The 21,081-nt window shown below is 30.0% G+C and overlaps 1 protein-coding gene across 3 annotated transcripts in view; it reads right to left on the reverse strand.

Moving 5' to 3' along the window:
• The window catches only part of LOC129959928 (protein phosphatase 1 regulatory subunit 12A-like), a 132,267-nt gene that overhangs the window by 101,045 nt on the left and 10,141 nt on the right, over nucleotides 1-21,081 (reverse strand). Inside the window, exon 1 of one of the 3 annotated variants that reach the window (XM_056072833.1) lies at nucleotides 16,235-16,383. The exons of the other annotated variants lie outside the window; for them this stretch is intronic. The gene's annotated coding sequence lies outside the window, so the exon portion shown is untranslated. Of the gene's footprint in view, nucleotides 1-16,234; nucleotides 16,384-21,081 lie in introns of those variants that run through there. 3 annotated transcript variants of the gene reach the window in all.

A 21,081-nucleotide genomic window follows, 5' to 3' on the forward strand; every position in this document is an offset into this window, starting at 1 on the left:
ACTAAAAAAGCAATCGAAATTAAGAGTGAAAAATCAACTCCTTACATCTAAGCAATTGCAGAAGAAGTAATCGAAAAACTTTCAACATAAGTTATTCGTTAGGATAAAGTGATAATTCGCCAAATTTAATTATCTTTTTATCTTCAATCGTACGGTTTATGGGGAAATAAAACTTTTAATCTCTACTTCCACCATTTTCACCATCTTCGAGTTAGTTTAGTTTGCTTTAGTTCCATGGCGCAAAACTCGTATTTGTCAACACATGATTTGAAAGAACTTTTTCAAATTTTAACACGATTCAGACACACAAAGCGCAAGAAAGCAATAAAACAGAAACGGAATAGATTCAAATGAGCTTATCCATTCCAATGTCATTTTGATGTGAATTATCAGCCAAAAAGTCTTTTAATGCTATATTATTATTATCAAACAGGTTGTGTCTAAATGGGCTAAAATTTGAGTATTGTACAAGAATATGTTTAAATGATAGAAAGATAATGTCTTTGAGTTGTAGAGTCTATCAGTGAAGCAGGCCATCATTTTCACCTCCCTCCAACAACCTATCATTTGCATCAAATCCAATCGAAATTAATCTAGCGTTTATAGGAAAATTACATAAGATAGTATGGCGTAGCCGGAGGAAATGTGCAAAATTTTTCCTGAAGTCGTCACAAGAAAATGTACGCTTGGGGAAAAAATTCAACCGAAATCAAAGAATTAAGGCACCAGGTTTCCACAAAAAATTTTTTTTAAAAAATGTAGAAAACAAGTACTGTAGTTATATGGAAATATAAAAATTTGATATTGAACCAAAATAAAATCGAGCATAATTTGAACACATTATGAGTAAGTTTCAGCTTTTTATATATCACATTAAGCATCATAACAAACACAGACTCGTATTTCATAGGGATTTCCTTGGACTAAAATAAAAGTTATGAGCAAAGAAATCTTTTTTCTCTCGCAATTTCTTACTTAATTCGTACATCTCCTGTCGTAATTCTTTAAGATATCAGGCATATCACGAGGAATAAAATTAACAAAATTTGAGACATGAAATTTTGGATATTTCAAGTCATAAACATATAGGAAATGAGTAATGTGTTAGATTAACTTTTCGTTTTATAGAAACAGGATGATCATCGCTTATGTACCGCACAATCTGGTGAAATTAAAAGAGATGACAATCCATTTTCAATATGAAAACATTTTATGCCCCACGGATTTAACACCCAAGAAAGAATCGTGGCGGTATCGTGACCATATGATTGCAAAGTCTAAACTATATCACTAGATTTTATCGTCTTTAGACAGTTCTGGGAAACAAGAATAAAAGATATAGAACATATATACGGTTACCTGATTCAGAAGGTTTATTCAGAAATGACAGCAGTAAATGGTAGAATTAATGAAATGCCTTTTGAATAATACGTGAAATATGGCATGCATGCAGTTAAGGATAAGGAAAATACTAATTTAAATTTCGCTTTTTCTTTCACAGATTTTTTTTAAATCTTTTGAAATTTATAAACTAAATAGAGTACATCCTCCATTCATCAGAATATTCTGCAAATCCCTGACTTCGAACGACATTTGCATGTTATTTACTCTCATAAAACAAAAGATAATTTCTATTACCTGGATTTTTTTTTTCTTTTTTCCCCTGTACTGTTTTGCGACTTCTCATTTGTCAAAGCTCCAGGAGAAAAATATATATATATACAAAAGTCGACTGCCGTGACCTCATGCACCCATGCTCGATTACAGAAGGTATTGAATTGCTTAATTTTCTCTACGTCGATGATTGCTGAATATCTTATGAAGCATAATATACGGCAAGTGTTAAAAAAAATGATGAAGATGGTAATGAAAAGGTTATTAAAAAAAACACCTCATGCTGAAAGGCTAACAGCATTTCAGACAATAAGAGGGAACTCAAATATCAAGAAAATATTACAGATAATAAGATTCAATCCTTATCAAGAATCAAAACTTTTTATGAGAAATGTGTTTTTCATGTTACGCAGCACAAACCAGGAATAAAGACTTTTCATAGCTTGGGATACGTAATAAATAAAGTAGATAGGTCAATTTTAATCTTTCTGTACTTTCCTTTGTTTATACAACTCAACTCCTAAATTTTGATACCACGAATTTTCTTAAAGAGGAGTGCCGAGATTTCACAAAATAGAAAATTAACAACATATTCGAAATAATTTCAAACCCTGAAATTTACTAGTTGTGATAGCATATTATAGAGATTCCTACACTTTCCGTTGCCAGTTGGTTTTCACATTTTCTTTTGCTATTTTTGCATTCCAAAGCGAAACAAGACAGTCGTATTTCATTCAAGGATAATTTTGTAGATTTATGCTCAGGTAGGGCTCAACTGAAAATGAAACAAAGCACTTTACAACTTTTCTCTAGACTCATTCTTCAATGGACCTAAGACATGCTTTGAAACCCTTTATTGAAGCACGGCGACGATCTCCAAATTGAAATGAGTCATTTGACTCTGTAAATAGTTGAAACAAATCGGAGGCGCAAATGACTGCCGCAAAATAACGGAGAATTAATAGCATGTTTCAGAAACAATACAAAGCGTTAAGTTGTCAAAAATAGACACAATGACAGAAGAGCTAGAAATACAACGGGATGTCGCAGAACTTGTACTAGCGCAGCAGGTGTAAGTATAATGTTAAGAATTAGTGGAAAACAACTCCTAAAATCAAAAACTATACAACAAACACAAAGAAACATTGTTTCGTGCATTTATCAACAATTAAAATCCTAAGGTAAAAACTTTATAACGGAAAGACTGCATCTAATTCTACTATTAAAGGTTAGAGAAAGTCTTCCACAGTCAGATATTTTTTCGAATATATATTTTTATATATTACGGTCAAATTATGAAATCCGTTATTTTATAGAATATCTAGTTATTTTATGAAATAGCTGAACAAGACATTTAAAGTATAAAACGCCTTTGAATTCAAAACTCTAAACTATTTATTTCATAGAATAACGATCTACAACCCTGTTAAAGTGTAAAATAATTGACATTCATTTCGTTTTTTACTATTAGTTACTAAATTAATTAGTTATTATTTTTATGTATTCCGATATAATAGGTGATTTTAATTAAAATTCTCGAATTCCAAAAGCTGTCAAAGTCAGAGATTTAAAAAATATTCACGCAAAACGTAGTGTTTCAACATAAAATGTATTTGTTTTAGAAATAAAGTTCTAAATTTTGCAATCCCAAATTTAGTAATCCCTGGGGTAAGATGATTTAATTATATCTCAGCATGAATAACATATCGCATATTATACAATTCAATTAATCTATTTATTTCAGATTTTAATTATCTATTACTAGTTATTTCATTAATTACTTATTCTATGGAATAACCAATTTAAGTGTGGAATTACTAATTTATTGAACAAATGAATTATCGTAAAATTTCAACAAAGCATGTTCCTTTCCCTCCTAATCTACGCAACAAACAACAGTGTGGGAAAAAAAAAAAAAAAAAAAAAAACCGAACCGTTAAAATGATAGTTATAAGGGATATTATTCTATTATTCATTTTAGCTATTTTAAAGTCAAAATTGATGGGGAACTCTTTCCCAACGCGGAGCGTCACATTTTCTGCCTTTTACAATACTGCCAAGTTAGGGTGAAATAGAGTATAATGATACCATCTTCTGCGGAATTGTACGATACAAAAAAAAAGGGGGGGGGGGCATTTCTGAGCTTTAGGATTTTGAAGCAGTAATTTAGTCAATATCATCGTCATCAATTACTGACATCATCCTGAACAGTCAGTCACATAGACTCTAACATGCAACGACTTCGTGATACAATCTTAGACAGATCCGAATTTTGAACCCCAGATGCTTCGTTTATTACATGCGTTCCAATATAAAAATAGCAAAAATAAAAAATATCGGGATTTTTTTCGGTTTTCATTTTTCCTGCAGTCAAGAAAACTTCCGAGAAATAAAATGTATTTTGACTCTCATCCCCTTCCTTCTTTCACAGGCGATGCAGCCGCGAAAACGATCAAATTGTCAGAAAGGAAGAGCTCCAAATTAAGATTCAAACAGGGATTTCAGAAATTAATATATGTCCATCGCAGTTTTGAGAAGAGGAGTAGCAGGGAAAAAATAGGAGAATCACGGGAAAAGGCTTGTTTCTCTGTATATATCATTAATACAAAAGCGCGGATATTATCTTTTTTGAAGTGCACTTACTTATTACATCAATTTAATATTAATATTTGTAACATTTCAAGGCAGCAGTTTTTAAAAAGATATCTGTTTTCTACAACCTTATCTGTAATTGATGCAATTTTATGGATAAATCACAATTCAAGACTAAAACTTCACAGCCAGTCAAGTTTTCTTAAATAGAATATTAAAAAACATCAATAAGATCCAATTGTTTACGACATCGCCATCACTTTCACCGTTTTATAATTGCTATAAATTTGAAATAAAAGGCATGAATGGCTTGGTACGGAGGTCAGCAACCTAATATTCCGGAGCTGCATCCGGGTCTTTTAATATAATACTGACGTTTCTTTTCAAGCAGGAAAATAAGATAGCGTATAAAAAAATATATTGAATTGAAGTAAAAGAAAAATTCCTGACAATATTTTATAAAAATTGAGCGTACGCCATACTGTTTCATTCTAAGGCCTCTCGTTTAATGTGACAGAAATCTATTTTAGTTGAGCAAAGATTTAAAAAAAAAAAAATTAAAACGGCAAGATCAAGTTGTTTTTGATATTTATATTCACTTATAAAAACTTATATTTTGAGTTTCTGTTAAATTTCATATAGATATATTTTTACGAATAAGCGTTTTTGAAAATGAATGTTATAATACAGTTAAACACCATTTTGTCTGAAAGTGAAAGTAATGTCTATTTAACAAATTTTGATATATCTTCTCGGGAAAATGAGAAATCTTATTAGCAATTATATATTATTTTTTATGAAGTACGTATTTTAATTTTAATTAAATACGTACTTAAATACAAAAAAAAGGACATAATAAACTAAATTGAGAAAAAAATGATAATTTGCATGTTAAAAAAGTTTACAATCACTTTTTTTTTTATTTTCATAATAGCATCTTATAATTGCACTTATTCTAACAATTATAATTAATAATTGAATTGCAACGTATTTTGTTATTTTTGCTTTTCTTAAAGTACTATAACCACATTTTCATTAAAAAAAGAAAAGGAAAATTTAGGTTCCATTTTTTAAAAACTTTACTTCCTGATTAAAGTTGATTACTTGCGGCTTTGTCAATATGATACTAAAAATAGCTTTCCATGGGGGGACAGCCGACCCTGGTATGTGATGATTATATTTTAGCTACGGATATTGATGAGACACTTAGAAAATGAAAATTAAAAAGAACGAAGAATAGTTTAATCTGATAAACGAAAACAGGAAGTGCTAAAAATGAAGTAAAATTGGTTTCTTATCACAATCCTATCTCTCTTCAAGAACCACGTTTGGCATTAAAAATATATGTGCAATATTAACACTATAAGTAACATCAGTATTAATATAGTAAAAAATTGATTCTAAGATTCCTTATATCGATACTTAGAGCATACGAAATGAAGATGCTAAAAAAGTCATTAGAATCAGACAAACAACAAACAGCAATTGTTAGCTGGTAGATAGTTGTCGTTGCACAGTTTAATTTTCATACGGTAAAAATTTTATATATTACGAAATCAAATTTTTTTTTAAATAGAATTCATTTTTTTTTAATTAAACAGAATATATTTCCATAAGAAATTATTTTATCGTAAGGAAGGGGGGGAGGGGGTCACGGTGTAATCTAACTCCCAGTAAGAATCCGAATCCCGCCTTTTATCAGCACGATATTCTCTTTGGCAATACCGATACTTTCAGTTCCAGAAAAGCTTTAATGAACATGTTTATGTCGCGACGCAAACCGGGTGGTCTACAGAAATATTGCAGTCACAAAAATTTTAACAACATATAATACTATCAAAATTTTAAAAATAAGTGATTAAAAACAATTAAGAAAATAATGTCTTGATCAAAATATATTTAATTTCCCCCCCCAAACAATACATTATACTCTAATTTTTAAAATTTTGATAGCATTTCAATTTTAACAACATACAATGCTATCAAAACTTTAAAAATTAGTGATTAAAAATAATTAAAGTAATGATTTGATTAAACATTTAATTTCCCAAAAAATACTTAATACTATACTTTCCCCACCCCTTCATTTGATAGTTTCTTTAAGTGTTCCTACACTTGAAACCGCAAAAGAAAATGCTCCATAGATTTTCAATCAACGGCAACTCAAGTCGACAGTAGTGCAAAAGCTAAGGTACATATACATATCAATCAGCCCAGAGAAATAGCCCTAAATATGATTTAAATGTAACTGACAGATTTTGATAAAATCTGTTTTTAAATAAATTATTAATATTCTGCGAAATGAATTTAATTTAAAGGAAATTTGTTTTATTAAATATAACCAACCAAAATGCAGAAACGCTTAGTATGACATCTCTGTTCTGTTGTCAATCTTCATAATCACTGAGCAGTCAACGAAAGCGGACCAGATTTCGGAACAATTCACATAGATTCACATAAAAGTTCTATAGAATTCCGTGCAAATGAAATATTTATCCTTAGTTTAAAATTCCTTCCAGATAATTATCGGAAAAACTTAATTTGATATTAAGAATTTGGATGAAGTGATTTTTTTGAAAATAAATTTATAAGGGAAAAAACCGTAAATCAAAACTTACCCTAAAATTTCTTGAATATTTTTAAAGATAAAACTTTTGATTTGAAAAATAAGTAGATGAATTTAGTTTAATTTACTTAGATTAACATTACAACGCCAGAGATATTTCGAAAAGAACCTTGTAATTCCGACTTTTGATCAGTTACCTAAGACGAAATCTGAGCCAACATTCCGTCTCCAAGCATTCATATTGCCACCAACAGAGGATGTTTGTTCTTCAACAGATTTAGCGCCTACCACGTCTATATAAAAGACAAATCTCCAGTGGAATTGGGTCTCTAACTCGGGACCATAGCAAGATGCGCAGCCAAAATCTTTGTGATGACCTCAAATCGAGAAAGGAACAAAAAGCAAAAGCACATTTCTGTATGATAGTTACGATTTATATTGAGTAAAGAATAAAATGAGCATTATTTTTAATTATTATTTTTTTAAAATGTATTATATATACAAGCTCTCTGGGTTTTCATCAAGTATCACTATTGTATCAAAATAGATATATTTTGAAAAAGCTTACACAATGAGCATTTGTACAATGTCCCGCGTAATAAGAAATCACGTTATACAGAACAAGAATAATCGGATGGTTTCATGAAAATTCAAATATGTTTCGGAAATGTCCATAGTGAGATATTACTTTTTTTTAAACAAACGGCTTTACTGTTTGTTTGAGAACAACTGAACGAAAAATCTAACAAGAAATATGTTTTTATCGCGCTGAATGAGAACCAATTGCAATTTTTTCGGCGTGTTACAAGAATCTATATTATACAGGAGAGCATTATAAGAGAATCCAAAGTATTTTTTCTTTCAGTGAAGTCTGATATTTTTATTGCACATAGGAATATAATTAACTTGCAGTCAATACAAAATTTAATATTCAAGATAACCACACCCCTTTTTTTAACCACCCATTAAATCAAAATCGAAATATTGAAAAAATTTCCAATTCCAAACAAAATTCAAGATGTCCAAATAATATAGATCTGTAGATTCAGCATCTACATCAGGCTATAAAATTTAACTTAATACTTCTTTGCATACAAAACAAAAGTTACCACATGTATTTCAAATAGAACCACATAATTCACAATACTAACCAAGACATCATATTTGAACATTAAAAAATATTAATAACTATAATATAATTAAATTCAATAGAACATCAGACAAGTAAACAGTTTTCAAAGTTTCATATAATAGAAAACGTGAACAAGCTTATTTTAATCAGCTTAAAAGCCATGAAAATAGTTCAGTGTTATATGCTTCCAAACAAACAAAAAGGAAATTCTACTATTTTCTTAAAACACTAGAAGAATTACTTTTATAGTATGTAGTGCATGCGGCAAAAATTAAATAGATATTTTATATCATCATGAATTGGATTTCTGGCAACCAATAACTCTACATCAAAATCGTGTGTGTGTGTGTGTGTGTGTGTGTGTGTGTGTGTGTGTGTGTGTGTGTGTGTGTGTGTGTGTGTGCGTGTGCGTGTGCGTGTGCGTGTGCGTGTGCGTCGCTTTTGGTAGTACAATAATTTTGTGTCCCCATATTATACTCAAAAATGGTGTAGTCGTTTATTTTTTATTAGACTGCCTGAAAAATCTGATGCCCCAAGCCTATGATATCGGACATTTTGTGGCACACATAAAGAGTCATCATTCATAGTTTAAAGAGCTTTCTTTAGTATAGGATTTCCAACAGCTTTTTCAACTTCTAAAAGCTTTATGGGCTCACAAAACATTTTCATGGCCCACTTTCCACCAGAAAGCGTTTTGAATTGATGGAAAATCAGAAAATAAAGAGGTGGGAGAAGCATTAATTAATGATAAATAAATGGAAATTAAGCAAAAAAATATTTTAGGAAAATTTAAGCAAAAACTTTTTTTAAACTATTTTTGCTACCAAATGTTGGAGATATTGAAATTAGACTACGTGAGAAATTTCGCGACCTTCAGATTTTTCGGTGCGCCTCCTCTTCTGTTAACGATAGATAATTTAAGAAATCTCATTCTGATGTTCAATAGAGTTATCAGTAAATTATGTTCAGTTATAAGCTCAGAAAAAAGACAAGGTCGGAATAGAATGAAGTTTAGTTTAGAAATGGGAGAAAATATCACCAAAAGACTGTAATCCTTTTCAAGATTTGTCGCATTAAACCAAACACCATACAATCAAATACAATAACGTAGCATAAATCAAATTTTTTAGCTGAATCCTTCGATCCTTAAATAGGTAATACGAATTTATTAGAAGCGATGCGTACGAGAAATTATTTTAAATTTAAGCATTAAATTTTTAATTAAAACATAAAAACAATCCATTTTTCCAAGGGTTAAAAATCTGATTTTTCAACATACTTTAATAACTAATACTCTATTTTTCAACATTTAGTTCACTTTGAAATAGAATCACTAACTCGTTTCTCTTTGTCAATAACATAATCGACTTCTAGGTCATACAATAATTTATTTGTATTCGGCGCAAAAAGTTTTCTTTTAACTTCTCATTTTTACTTTTAAATAATTGTAATCGATCGATATTATATATGTTTCCGTTTAAAGCTCACAACCATTTCTTTTTGAACTGATAACTGCGTAAGAAATGTTTACAGATGCAGCAAAAAAGATAAGAATTAATTAAACATCTACTCTTCAGGATCAGGATAAGCCGACAAAGGCAGTTTCATGGTAGACAAGTTCAGTCATTTTTTCCCCAGTGATAAACTTTCTGAACAAAAATATTCTCAGAATTCACTTCTGTAATTTTTTTTAAAAATGTCTTTAAAAAGCATAAAAATAGCAATACAAGTAATTATGTTGTTGTTGTTACTTATAGCACTTGCCAAAGACAGCCCGCTGACGGAGTCGGCGATTTTAAGCCGAGTTTGTGCATTAGCTTGTGTGTAGTAGTAACAAGTAATTATAATTATTTAAAGCACTTTTAGACGTTAATTAAACATAAAAACAAATATTAACGAATTATTCCAAATTATATTTTTTTTTAAATTTTATAGCAGTTTACAGAGATTAAAAAAAAAAAATTCTTCTTAAAAATGAAAATACATGTTCTTTCACCGACACACACATATACACATTCTTAAAAAGTTTTATTTCAGGCACTACAAATCAAGACTTAATTTGTTATTAGCTGACATCGAAAAGGAATATTTTTGCCGTATGATACAAAGTAGAAGTGCCTGCCACTCAAGTCATTCATATTTTTTTTTTTTTTTTTTTCTTGTTTGAATTAGTAAAATTTACAAAAATAAATAATAACTGAATGCAATATCCTTGGTTCATAATAGAAGAACAAGAATTTAAATGGAAAAATGAGGAAAATATAAGGGGTAAAACTTCACATAACAGTAGCTTTATATAACGTTTATTTTGTGATGGTTTAGTCAAAATATACATAAAAAAAGAAGCTGCATTTAAAAAATGGTAAGTAATAAATAATAACATGATTTTCAAATGGTAAATGCCTCCTATATTTATTCAAAACATCTATTTCAGCTGCAGAAACAAACATCTATTTAAGTTCAAGCCCCATTAAAACACAGCGCCAAAAATCTGAAAACCAATTCGGCAGGAACAATTAATAAGAGGAGCAATTTCTATCGTCACCTATGACATACAGGACAAAAAAAACCATCAAAAATAAAATAATAAAACGGCTTTTTCGAGCACTAGACGATAATTACTATAAGTCGGTGCTTAGAAAGAAGGTGGGTGAAGGAAAAAGAAGAAAGAAAGAAAAGAAAACTTGTCTTTTCCAAATCTCCTGGCAGAACCACAAAAACCAACAACACAAAACAGACTCGAGCGCTTAGTGGGGAGAGAAGGGAAAAAAAATAGGAGAAAAATAAAAAAAATTATTCGAGACATTTGACTATTGAAAAGGTATGGGAGAAACAAGGGCAACCAACTAGTAGTGAGATGGGCCACAGGCGGAAGAACTTTTTTTTTTTCCTCACGGGATCTTTTTTTTATAGCAAAAAATCAGACTGATGACGCAGATCAGAGTGGAGTGTATGTACTTTCTTCTGAAAGAGCACATTGTCCCGCAGTTTCTCTGCACGGAAGTTAAATTTATCCGCGCAGCGTCTACTGAGAGAATCTGCAGTCTTATGGGTAACACACTATCAAGTGAGCCAACAGTACCATAGGTCTCAACCTTGCCTTTCTAATCGTTTGGAAGTAGGCCACCCTCAAACAACGTTTGGGAGAAATTTATTCGTGTAATACCTTTTGTGAAAGAATTTTTTTCGTTTTCTTTCTCCGCCTCCGTTTTAGTTTTCAATAACTCATTCAGTCACTTTCAACGGTTAATGGATCAAGTCGTTGAAAGCAGCTCAGTTTATTTCTCCGGCCTCATCTTCGTTTCGAGGTAAAAGCTAACAACTTTAACAACGCACTGTTGGTACTTAAATCAATTAAAGACCTGAAAGAGTCTAGAAGCCATGTGCTAGAGTTCAAGACAGATTGGCAGGTTTTTCATACTTCAGACGAAGATTAGAGCAAGGACAAAAATTAAATTATTTTTTATACTTTCATTGCATATATAAATTTACTATGGAACAGAACTTATAAAACTTCTTCCGTTATAAATCTCCTACTGAGGCCGAAAAAATATTCTGTTTTTCCAAAATAATAAAATATAAAAGAAAATTACACATTATATAATGACAGGCTAAGAAGAATTCAACGTAATGTTACTGATAGTTTTATGTTTAAATTATGTTCTAATCTCGTTTTACTTATGACCCACGAAGGGCGAAACAAGGCGTTGGATAAATCTATATGCAACACCATTTTTTCCGGTAACCTCACTTCAGGACGAGAACCAATTCAAAAAGCTTTGCTTCAGAATGTTAAAAGCTAAATTTTTTTTATTACAGATAATTTCGTATTTTATTCATTTGACCCGCATTGCCCGCTTACACAGGAATAAAACACATTAGAAACGGACCGAGCTTGGAATTTAGCATTCCAAAAATTGAAAAGTTTTTCGGATTCCATTCGAATCGATAAAAACTGAATTTTCTGGTTGAAATTATAATTGTCAGTCAAAAAATAAGAAGAAGATCCTTGTTTTTCCAAAAAAATTATTATTCAAAACAAACGTATAGTTGATAAAATTATTATGTCCATCGAAATTAACTGTAATTGATAGTAGCCGGAAAACAATGTCACAAAATGCTCGTATTTTTAGAATGATGTCCTTAAGAAGATACTTCCAAGGCCAAACATATCGGAAACAATTTGGAGCGTATAAATTAAAACCAACAAGATTAAAATTTAAACATTTTCGAATAAAATAATCAGAACTGAAATAAAGTTTATAATTCGACGAACTCAATGTAATTATAAGAATTTATGATCATTTGAATTATGACCTCTATGAAGATTTTCTTTAACTTGTTCTCGGAAACTGTTGGCAAAAATTAAAAATAAAAAACAAACTCATTATTTTAGTAACTCCAAAAACTATTTAACTTTTCATCGTAACTCAGAATGAATTAAAATATTTGAAGCAAACTACATTCCAGAAAAATGGCAGTCGTCTTACAGTCAATTATCTGAAAGAAAGACGGTAGGTTTCGATTCCCAGCCTTAAAAACCGTAGCAATTGTTAATAAAAAAAAATAAATAAATAAAATAAAAACTTTTAACACTCGTATGCGTAAGAACATGTATTGCACAGCCTTGTTTAGTAAATAAAATGAAAATAAATAATTTTATATAAATATTTAAGAAATTTTGGGAAATTTTTAACAGAAGAATTTATTTTCTAGAGTTTCTAGAGTTTTCTATAGTTCTGTTTAAAAAATATATTTTTTGCCGAAGTTTATCAACCCTTTAACATCTTATTCTACGTAATTAAAAATCAAAAATATATGAAACATAAAAGAATTTTTAAATTAAAGATCAATGCATGTTAAATACCATATCTATAAACACACATTTTAAATTTATTTTATTAAATTATATTCGTAAATAAAAACATTTGCATCACAATAATAATATATAAATATACAGGGTGTTTAAAAAAAAAAAAAAAAAAACGTTACTGCGAGACCTCTGTAGCTCGAACTATCAGCCGTAAAGCCATCCAATTTTGTACGGTAATTATTGACGACACGAGAAACAGGAATCCACGAAAAAAAATTTTAGTTCGAAAAGTTGCCAATAGGAGAAATCAGGCGCTTTTGATCTAAATTTTAAGTTTAACTGCACGATAAAATTTTAAAAAGCTACGTAAACAGATAAATGAAAAACAAAAGAATTTTTCCACAAATGTGCTTTATTCGAAAAAATAACTTCTGTAAATGGTTACAAATTAAGAGGAGATTTTATTCGACTATTCGACTTCATTTTCATTCTTTGTTTTTTTTGTTTTTATTCAGTAGAATCGCTTTCCCGGGGAAGACATCGGCTATTTTCAATTTGACCTCCATTTTCTTGGACTAAGCATTGAATTCTGTACACCGTATTCTCTACAGTTGAACGCAACATTTCAGGAGGCATGTTCATAACAGTCCCTGTTATGTTTTCCTTTAAAACTAATAAATTCGAGACTCCAAGATAAACCCTAGATTTTAAATAGCCCCAGAAAAAAAAGTCACATGGGGTTAGAACCGGGGAGCAAGGTGGCCGGTCATGCAACACGAAAACAGCGACTAATGACTCTTTCTTCTGTAAAGCGATGGTGCAACAACTGCTGTAAAGATGTACCAATATGTGGTGGTGCTCTATCCTGCATAAAGACAATTTTATCTAAGCACTGCCTTTGCTGAAGTTGTGGGATAACAAAACTACTCAGCATATCATGATATCTTTGAGCGTTTACGGAATAGATCTGCGGTCCTGCTTGGGTAATAGTCTCAAAAAAAGTATGGTCCGATGATAAAATCCGCTGTAAAACCACACCAAACAGTTACTTTTTGAGAATGAAGTGGGATTTCTTGAAATGCACGAGGTTGTTCAGATGCCCCAATTCTAGGATTCTGAGTGTTAACAATAGCATTCAAATAAAAATGGGCCTCATCACTCCAGAGAATAGTCCAAGGCCAGGCCTCGTCGACCTCCATCCTGGCAAAAAATGTCAAAGCAGAGGTTAATCGAAGATCATAATCTGTAGATTTTAATTCGTGCAAAAGGCTAATTTTATATGGATAAAATTGAAGAATTTTTCTTAAAACTTTCCAGACAGTTGAAGCACTAACATCCAGTTGTCGGTTAACTCCACGTCGGGCAACTTCAAATGCTGCTATTACCAGCATTGCTCGTCTGATTTCTTTCAACGGATGCACGAGTTGCGAGAGAACCTGTTTTTTCAAATTAAATTCGTGAAGAGCGGCCACTGCATTGGATTGATTAAGATAAAAGAGCTTCACAAGTGATGCACGCTGTGCTAAAGTGAGACGCATTTTACAAATCAACTGATACTTGAAATGATTCTCAATGCCCCGCTTCTTTTTTATAACTCAAAATACTGGCGCTGGTGTCGACTAAGTAATCGGGATTTTACATTTTGCAATTTTTTCCCGTGTTTAATGCAAAATTTTAGCTGTCTTAAAGTGTAAAACGCCACATTTTAACCTATCGGCAACTTTTGGAATTATTTTTTTTTTTTCGCGGATTCCTTTTTCCCATGTCGTCAATAGTCCCCGTACAAAATTTGGTGGCTTTGCAGCTGATAGTTCAAGCTACAGAGATCTCTGAGTACCGTCAGTTAAATAAAAAAAACTGTACTATAAACTGTAGTAAATGATGGGTAAAAAATAATACAAAACAGCAATATTTTTTATTGATACCTATTTAACTGTAACCAATTTCGATATGCCGTAATTCATTTCGAGCAAAAGTAAATTGAAGTAGCAACCGGGTTTCATATTTTTAAATAATAATATAGCAGAAAATTCAATTTCACAAAAGTATGTATTGAAAGGCATTGGAACTTTAACAAAACTCAAGGAAAAAAAAAACTTATTACAATATTAATCACAGCAATTAAATTAACAAATGACGAGTGCAGCTACCGCCATAGACACCAGCTCAAGGCGGCACCAAAAATGAAGTACATCAATAATCGGGATTAAAACAAAATGTTAAAATGGGTGCTACTCTGTATTTATTTTAAACATTTAAATTTTTATGTGATAATAGTATCGATAAAAATAATGCAGTGTACTTTCTGTAGGTGGTTAATGTAATACAGAAGACTTCTTATTTTCTTATTACATCATTTTTACAGTTAAAAATTGTAATACGCATGTTATTATAGAAGTAACTGCTCTTATGCCTTCCCCCTTCAACTGAAGCACTGCGAATAAATTTTCTTTTAATAATTATGAAAAAATGTGAGGCGGAGACATGACTATTAGTTAATTTAGTGAAAAGACCGCATCAAGATTATATGTGCATCTGCTGCCCTATTTCTTTTCATTCGTATCTTATTTATCTGAATATGCAAAAACTGGTTTTTGTAATCTTTTTTTTTTTTTAACTGGGCATAAATTACCTTATCTTTCAGAAGAAACTGTAAAGGAAATTTGTAACTCCACTTGCTTGGTCAAAACTCAATTATCTAGATAATATTTTTAAAAGAATATTACATTTTCAATACTTTCAATCAGCAGTTTCAGAAGTTAGATTCATTGAGGTTTAGATTTCTCAAAGCGAAAGAAATCAACAGCATGCTACTGTTACAAATGATTTAAAAGCTTAAAATGGTATACTTGACATAAAACAATTCTTTTCCTAAAGTAATCTCACCTTTCAATTAAAAAAAAAATGTTTTTGCAATTAATACTTGCGTTACTAGGAAAAATTAAAGTATTTGTTGCCATTCAAAAATAAAATCCATCATTTCGTAAAGTATCTAATTATTTTAGAAAACAAATTGTTAAAATCACTTAATGCATAAACTATATATTTGTTTTTTATTTATCTAGTTAATTCGTCAATCATCATCTAAGATGTCATTGCATAAAATAACAAACATTAAACAAAGCAAATTTTCTAATAATAAATTAATTCATCTTTTTAGTTACAGTACAAAATATTTGAAATATCAAATTAATTCTTTAAATGATGTGAATAAGTAAAAGATGGAATAAAAGGAATGTTTGAATTTTTACTAATAAACATAATGTGAAAGACAGCAGGGTTTTTTTTTTTTTTTTTTTGTTCACTCATGAAAAGAATATCGTTTTCTTATTTTATAACTTTATTTTTAGTTAATGAATACAATAACCACTAGTTAATGAATTAAAAGCAACTTCATTCGTTATTTCATGAACAAAACACTTTAACGATAGTTTATATACTTATATTTGCACATAACCACAAACGAATTCCTAAAACAAACCAAAAGCGAAAAAAACAAAATCAATGAGTTTCTCACAATTTCTTCTCAGCGACGCCCACCTTTAATGCTTTTCCACTGACACTCTGGCCCACTATTTCAGTACAGCCATAGCTTCTCAAAGCTAGCCCGCACGTAAACATTACAGAGCTTCCTTGAGACTTTAAAGTGCACTTCAAGAGGCACTAACTGACGATAAGCAGCGAAAGAATCGACTGATCCTCTTCTGTTCTTAAGTCGCAGTTTGAAAATCGGATGTTAATACGCCAATTTCGAAGATACGACGACTAAATTTGAGAGTCAAGTGCAACTCAGCTGAGAATACCTTTTTGGAGTTGTTTGGTTTCATCGCAGCTTTTTACCCTCCTTTAAAACAAACCAAATCTTTCATTTGATTAATATTCGTCAGAATTCTAAATCTGGCATTTCAGATTCAAACCTACAGATAAATTATTAACAGAAAAGTCGGATAATTTTAAATATTCCAAACACATATTCAAAAATTGATTTCACATTTTTATTATGATTATTATTATTTAAAAATCCCTGATCTTATACAAACAACATATACATACATAAGATAAAAGTTTTACAATTTCATCAATCATATTTCAAAATTATAAAAAATAAAGCTTGTTTGTAATTATAAATAAATTTTATTTTATATTTTAAATTATACAATATTACTTCAGACTTGTTCGCTTAAACTGTATAAAAATTTCTTTATTGTTCTCATTCAATCAAATTTAAAATCATTTTAAAAAACTGAGGAAATGACCTTTTAAGCAGAATAACTTTAGAAAGGGAGAAAATTTTTCCCAAATTAAAAAAAGTTCACTATTTCAATAAAGATCTGGATTACAGAAAGACAACAAAAATTAGCACGATTTATTAGGGTGAAATTAGCATGAACTATTTTTTCAATAACCATAATCCAAAACGAAAATTTCAGCAGATCAGATTCAGCATTCAAACATCATGCTCTAGTAATCAAGATGAAAAGGCAATGCAATAATTCACATAAAGTTTTTATAAAATTTATTCTACTATCTAACAAAAAAAAATAATAAAAATATTACTTTAAAAAACAAAGCTGGGATAAAAGAAGTAAAAAAAAAAAATTAACCTTTCAGGCAAAGTTTTATAAATTTTAAAAAAATAGAATCCCAAAAAGAAGAGGAAGAAATTTTAATAGAAAAATAAATAATATTCCAATCTAAAATTATAGACTAACTTCACCGTAAATGTCCTTCACATACGAAATCTAAAACCGTTGTTGAAACTTTTTGTTCATAACCATGTGTGTGCTTGTATAAATAATTTAACATCAGAATTTGGCGAAATAATTAGCTAAAAAATAGACTGCATAGGAAACTATAATCTGTAAATTGAATGTGATAACTGAAAACACACACACACACACACAAAAAAAAAAAAAAAAAAAAAAAAAGCACGGCATGAATACAATATGCAATTCACCTTTTAAAAAATACACCAAAGTACTTCAAAAATGAAAAACAGGCGAAAATAAAGTTCTTCATCACACATGGTTTGCAAGTTATAAAAGAAAATGTGTCATTTCTTCCACAGTCTTAGCAGAATGATCATCCCACGGACAAGATATATAAGAGCAGCGATGGCGAATGAAGAAAGTGCTCATTTTCAAGCGGTACAGAAACTGTTGCAGGTTAAGGAGAGAGGAAGGAATAAAAGGAAAGTCAGATAAGAACTTAACAATAAATCCAGGGATCCAGGGATCAAACTTCTAGTGACTTTCAGGTGTGGCAAAGAAGTGTTTTGTGAGATCACTGACGTCTTTCCATACACACATTAGCTTAGTTTTTAATGCCGTCAATGAAATACAAAAGCAAAACCAGAAAAACTTCAGAATATATATATATATATATATTGGCCTAATGCCAGGGAGTTAACGTTGGTCGTTGCACCACATATTACGAGATGTTCGAAGAAAGCGAGTAATAGCTCAAATTAGCCTAGAGAAAGTATTCAAAATGGCCAAACATATCAGTCCGTCAATCATTTAGTCTACGAAGGAGAAAAGACGCTGAGCATTTATTTCGAGAAGTCAATAAATCTCATTCAGAGATCAAAAAATATGAAATTCTTCATTAAGAGAGCAACGTACAGTAAAGTCCTAGGTTTATTTCAGCAACCACTTCAAGAAAGAATAGTGGGATTTTTCTCAGAAGTTCTAGCGCTTTAGTTCTTAATATCAGTTGTAAAAAATGTACTAAATAAAGTTAAAACTCAAATCGGCAGATATTTTTATTAAATGCATGTCAGATTATTTTAATTCCCCACAAATTAATTTAATGCCTTCGAAATGAAATACATTTGCATCTATTGAACCAAAAACTAAAATGATACCAACAAATATAGAAATCAATAATCTCAAAACCTTTCACCAAAAAAAAAAAAATCGGAGGTTCGATTTTTTTTTTCATTGAATTTATTTATTTTTGGTATAAAATCAATTCCAAACACAATAAATCTTACTTTGTACTTATTTGATTGTTCTTAACCTTAAAAGAGAATATGAAAATACAAATGTGGCCAGAATTTAATACCTAATTATTTTTCCTTCAATAACTATAAAATTGAATGCTCCCATCTAATTCTATTATTTGGCTTCTAATCCGCAATCGATATAAATAACTTTAAGCCTCAAAAAAGATAACATGTAGATAACACCGATCAAATACTAGAGACAGGGCAAAAAAAAAAAAAAAAAAAAAAAATCAGCTTAAGACTTTTAATATTAATTATGATTATTAATTCAATTTTTAAAAAAGGTTCTACGTAATATTTATTTCAGATTTTATTTGCTAATACAATCTTCAGATTCTGTTCAGATGCATAAAAACAAGAGAATATCAGCAACTTTAAATGCCAACATTTCAGTTTGGAATTATGTTTAAATACTCTTTGGTTATTCAAAGTAGTTGTAGATTTTCAATAAAGGCAGTCATTCCAATTTTTAAAATCCAAGCAACTCAGCTTTTCTGAACTAAAATTGCATCAAACTGTAAAAAGATAAGGCAGGAAAACGTCCGAAAAACAAATAAAAATTCAACCTAAATTCACAAACGTTCAACAGAATAATATTTAACTCAAATTTAGGCCTTGGGACGAATAAACCTAATGTTCTTATTATTTATTACTCAGCTGATAATCAAGATTAAAATAAATGCGAAATAAATATTAACATTTGAAATATTGAATTCATTCATCTTGAGTAATAAGTAAACTGCAAAAATAAACTTCTCAAGAGATATATAATCAAAAAACAAAAGTTTTGATGAAAAAAACTCTCAAATGACGAGATATTTTAGAAAAGACAACCTAAACGAGAATGAAAAACAAATATGATTCGGCGAATGTCGTTTCAAACGGATGTCAACTAAAGTTATCAAATGACCTGTCAAAATATTTGTGCATTCATGTTATTCTGTGAAGCTAAATATGATAAGAAGGTGAAAAAATAATATCATGCCATTTTCATTTTCTTAGGCAACGACTGAAAAAAAAATCTGCATCTACCGCCAGATATCCTTTTACGTCACTACAGCGATCAAAATTAAATATTAAGAATCACCAAGAAATATTAGAACAAAGTATATGAAAGTTTAAACAAGTAAAAATTGGTTATACTCAATGGCAAATAATTTATATAATAGTTTTTGTTACAGCAGGAGCTCTAAGCAAAGGTAAAAATTAACCTAATAATGGACATTAATCATTTCCTACAATATATTATATTGAACATTACTCATCACACAAGTTAATGGAAGGTAATAATTTTAGACACTAACTTGAGACACTTTAAATATAAAATGAGATAATAGACTGAATGCACGGCAAGACAATATGCTACAGAGAAAATGTTATACTCAACAAAACTGAATGGATAAAAAGTGACATATTTTGAAAAATCCTTTTTCAGAAATAAAAATTATCCTATTTATTCTTCCATCTTTGATTACAATTTCATTCAAATTTGATTACATCAACATTAAGTTATCTGTTGCAAGCAATGTTTAAGGAGGGAAAGAAGTATCTTTCACTTCAATTTTTTTTTCCGTGCGTAGAATAACTCTTAAATGATATATGGCCGTTTCTGTTACTAATGTTTAATGGAGTTTTCTTTTTAACAAAAAAATATTAATCATTATTTCCATATCAAGGCGACGGAATTCATAACAATATCCGTTGAGGGATACTAATAGTTAAAGAGACTGACCAAACAAAAAAATACGCAAAGTTATCAAATTAAAAAAATATCTGGAGAACCTTGCGAACATCGATAAATACAATTATACATAAATATTAGAATGATTGTGATTTGTGTGCATGCGTGTTGTTTTACAACAATCCCCCCCCCCCTTTTTGAGAAATGTTGAACTTCAAATGCCAATAAATTCCCTTTTTGTTCTGAAAGTAACTTTTACAGATACCTACAAATATGACGTGTACAGATACCCCCAGATATAAAAAGATTATCTAAAACATTACCACAGAATTGACATTCAAAATATCACTTTCTAATCCAATTAAAAGTAAACAGTTTTAATGAAATACTCGGACATAAAGGATTTTTTAATTATGAAATAATGGACTATACTTGAAAAATTTATTTTTCAATATGCTCGTGACAAAACTAGCCAAGCTAATGAATTCCAAAATACCGAATTTAGAGCTGAATCAATGCAGTTAATTACATATATATTTCTATCTCCTATAAGACATTATTTAGAATTTAAATATTTTTGAGGAGAGAAAATACCAGTAAGGAAGAACAGGTAAAGAACCTTGAACGAATAAATAATTCAACAGTAAAAATAATTAATCAAATCGATTATTATAAA

The sequence above is a fragment of the Argiope bruennichi genome, chromosome X2, assembly GCF_947563725.1.
Source record: "Argiope bruennichi chromosome X2, qqArgBrue1.1, whole genome shotgun sequence".
Classification (NCBI taxonomy): domain Eukaryota; kingdom Metazoa; phylum Arthropoda; class Arachnida; order Araneae; family Araneidae; genus Argiope; species Argiope bruennichi.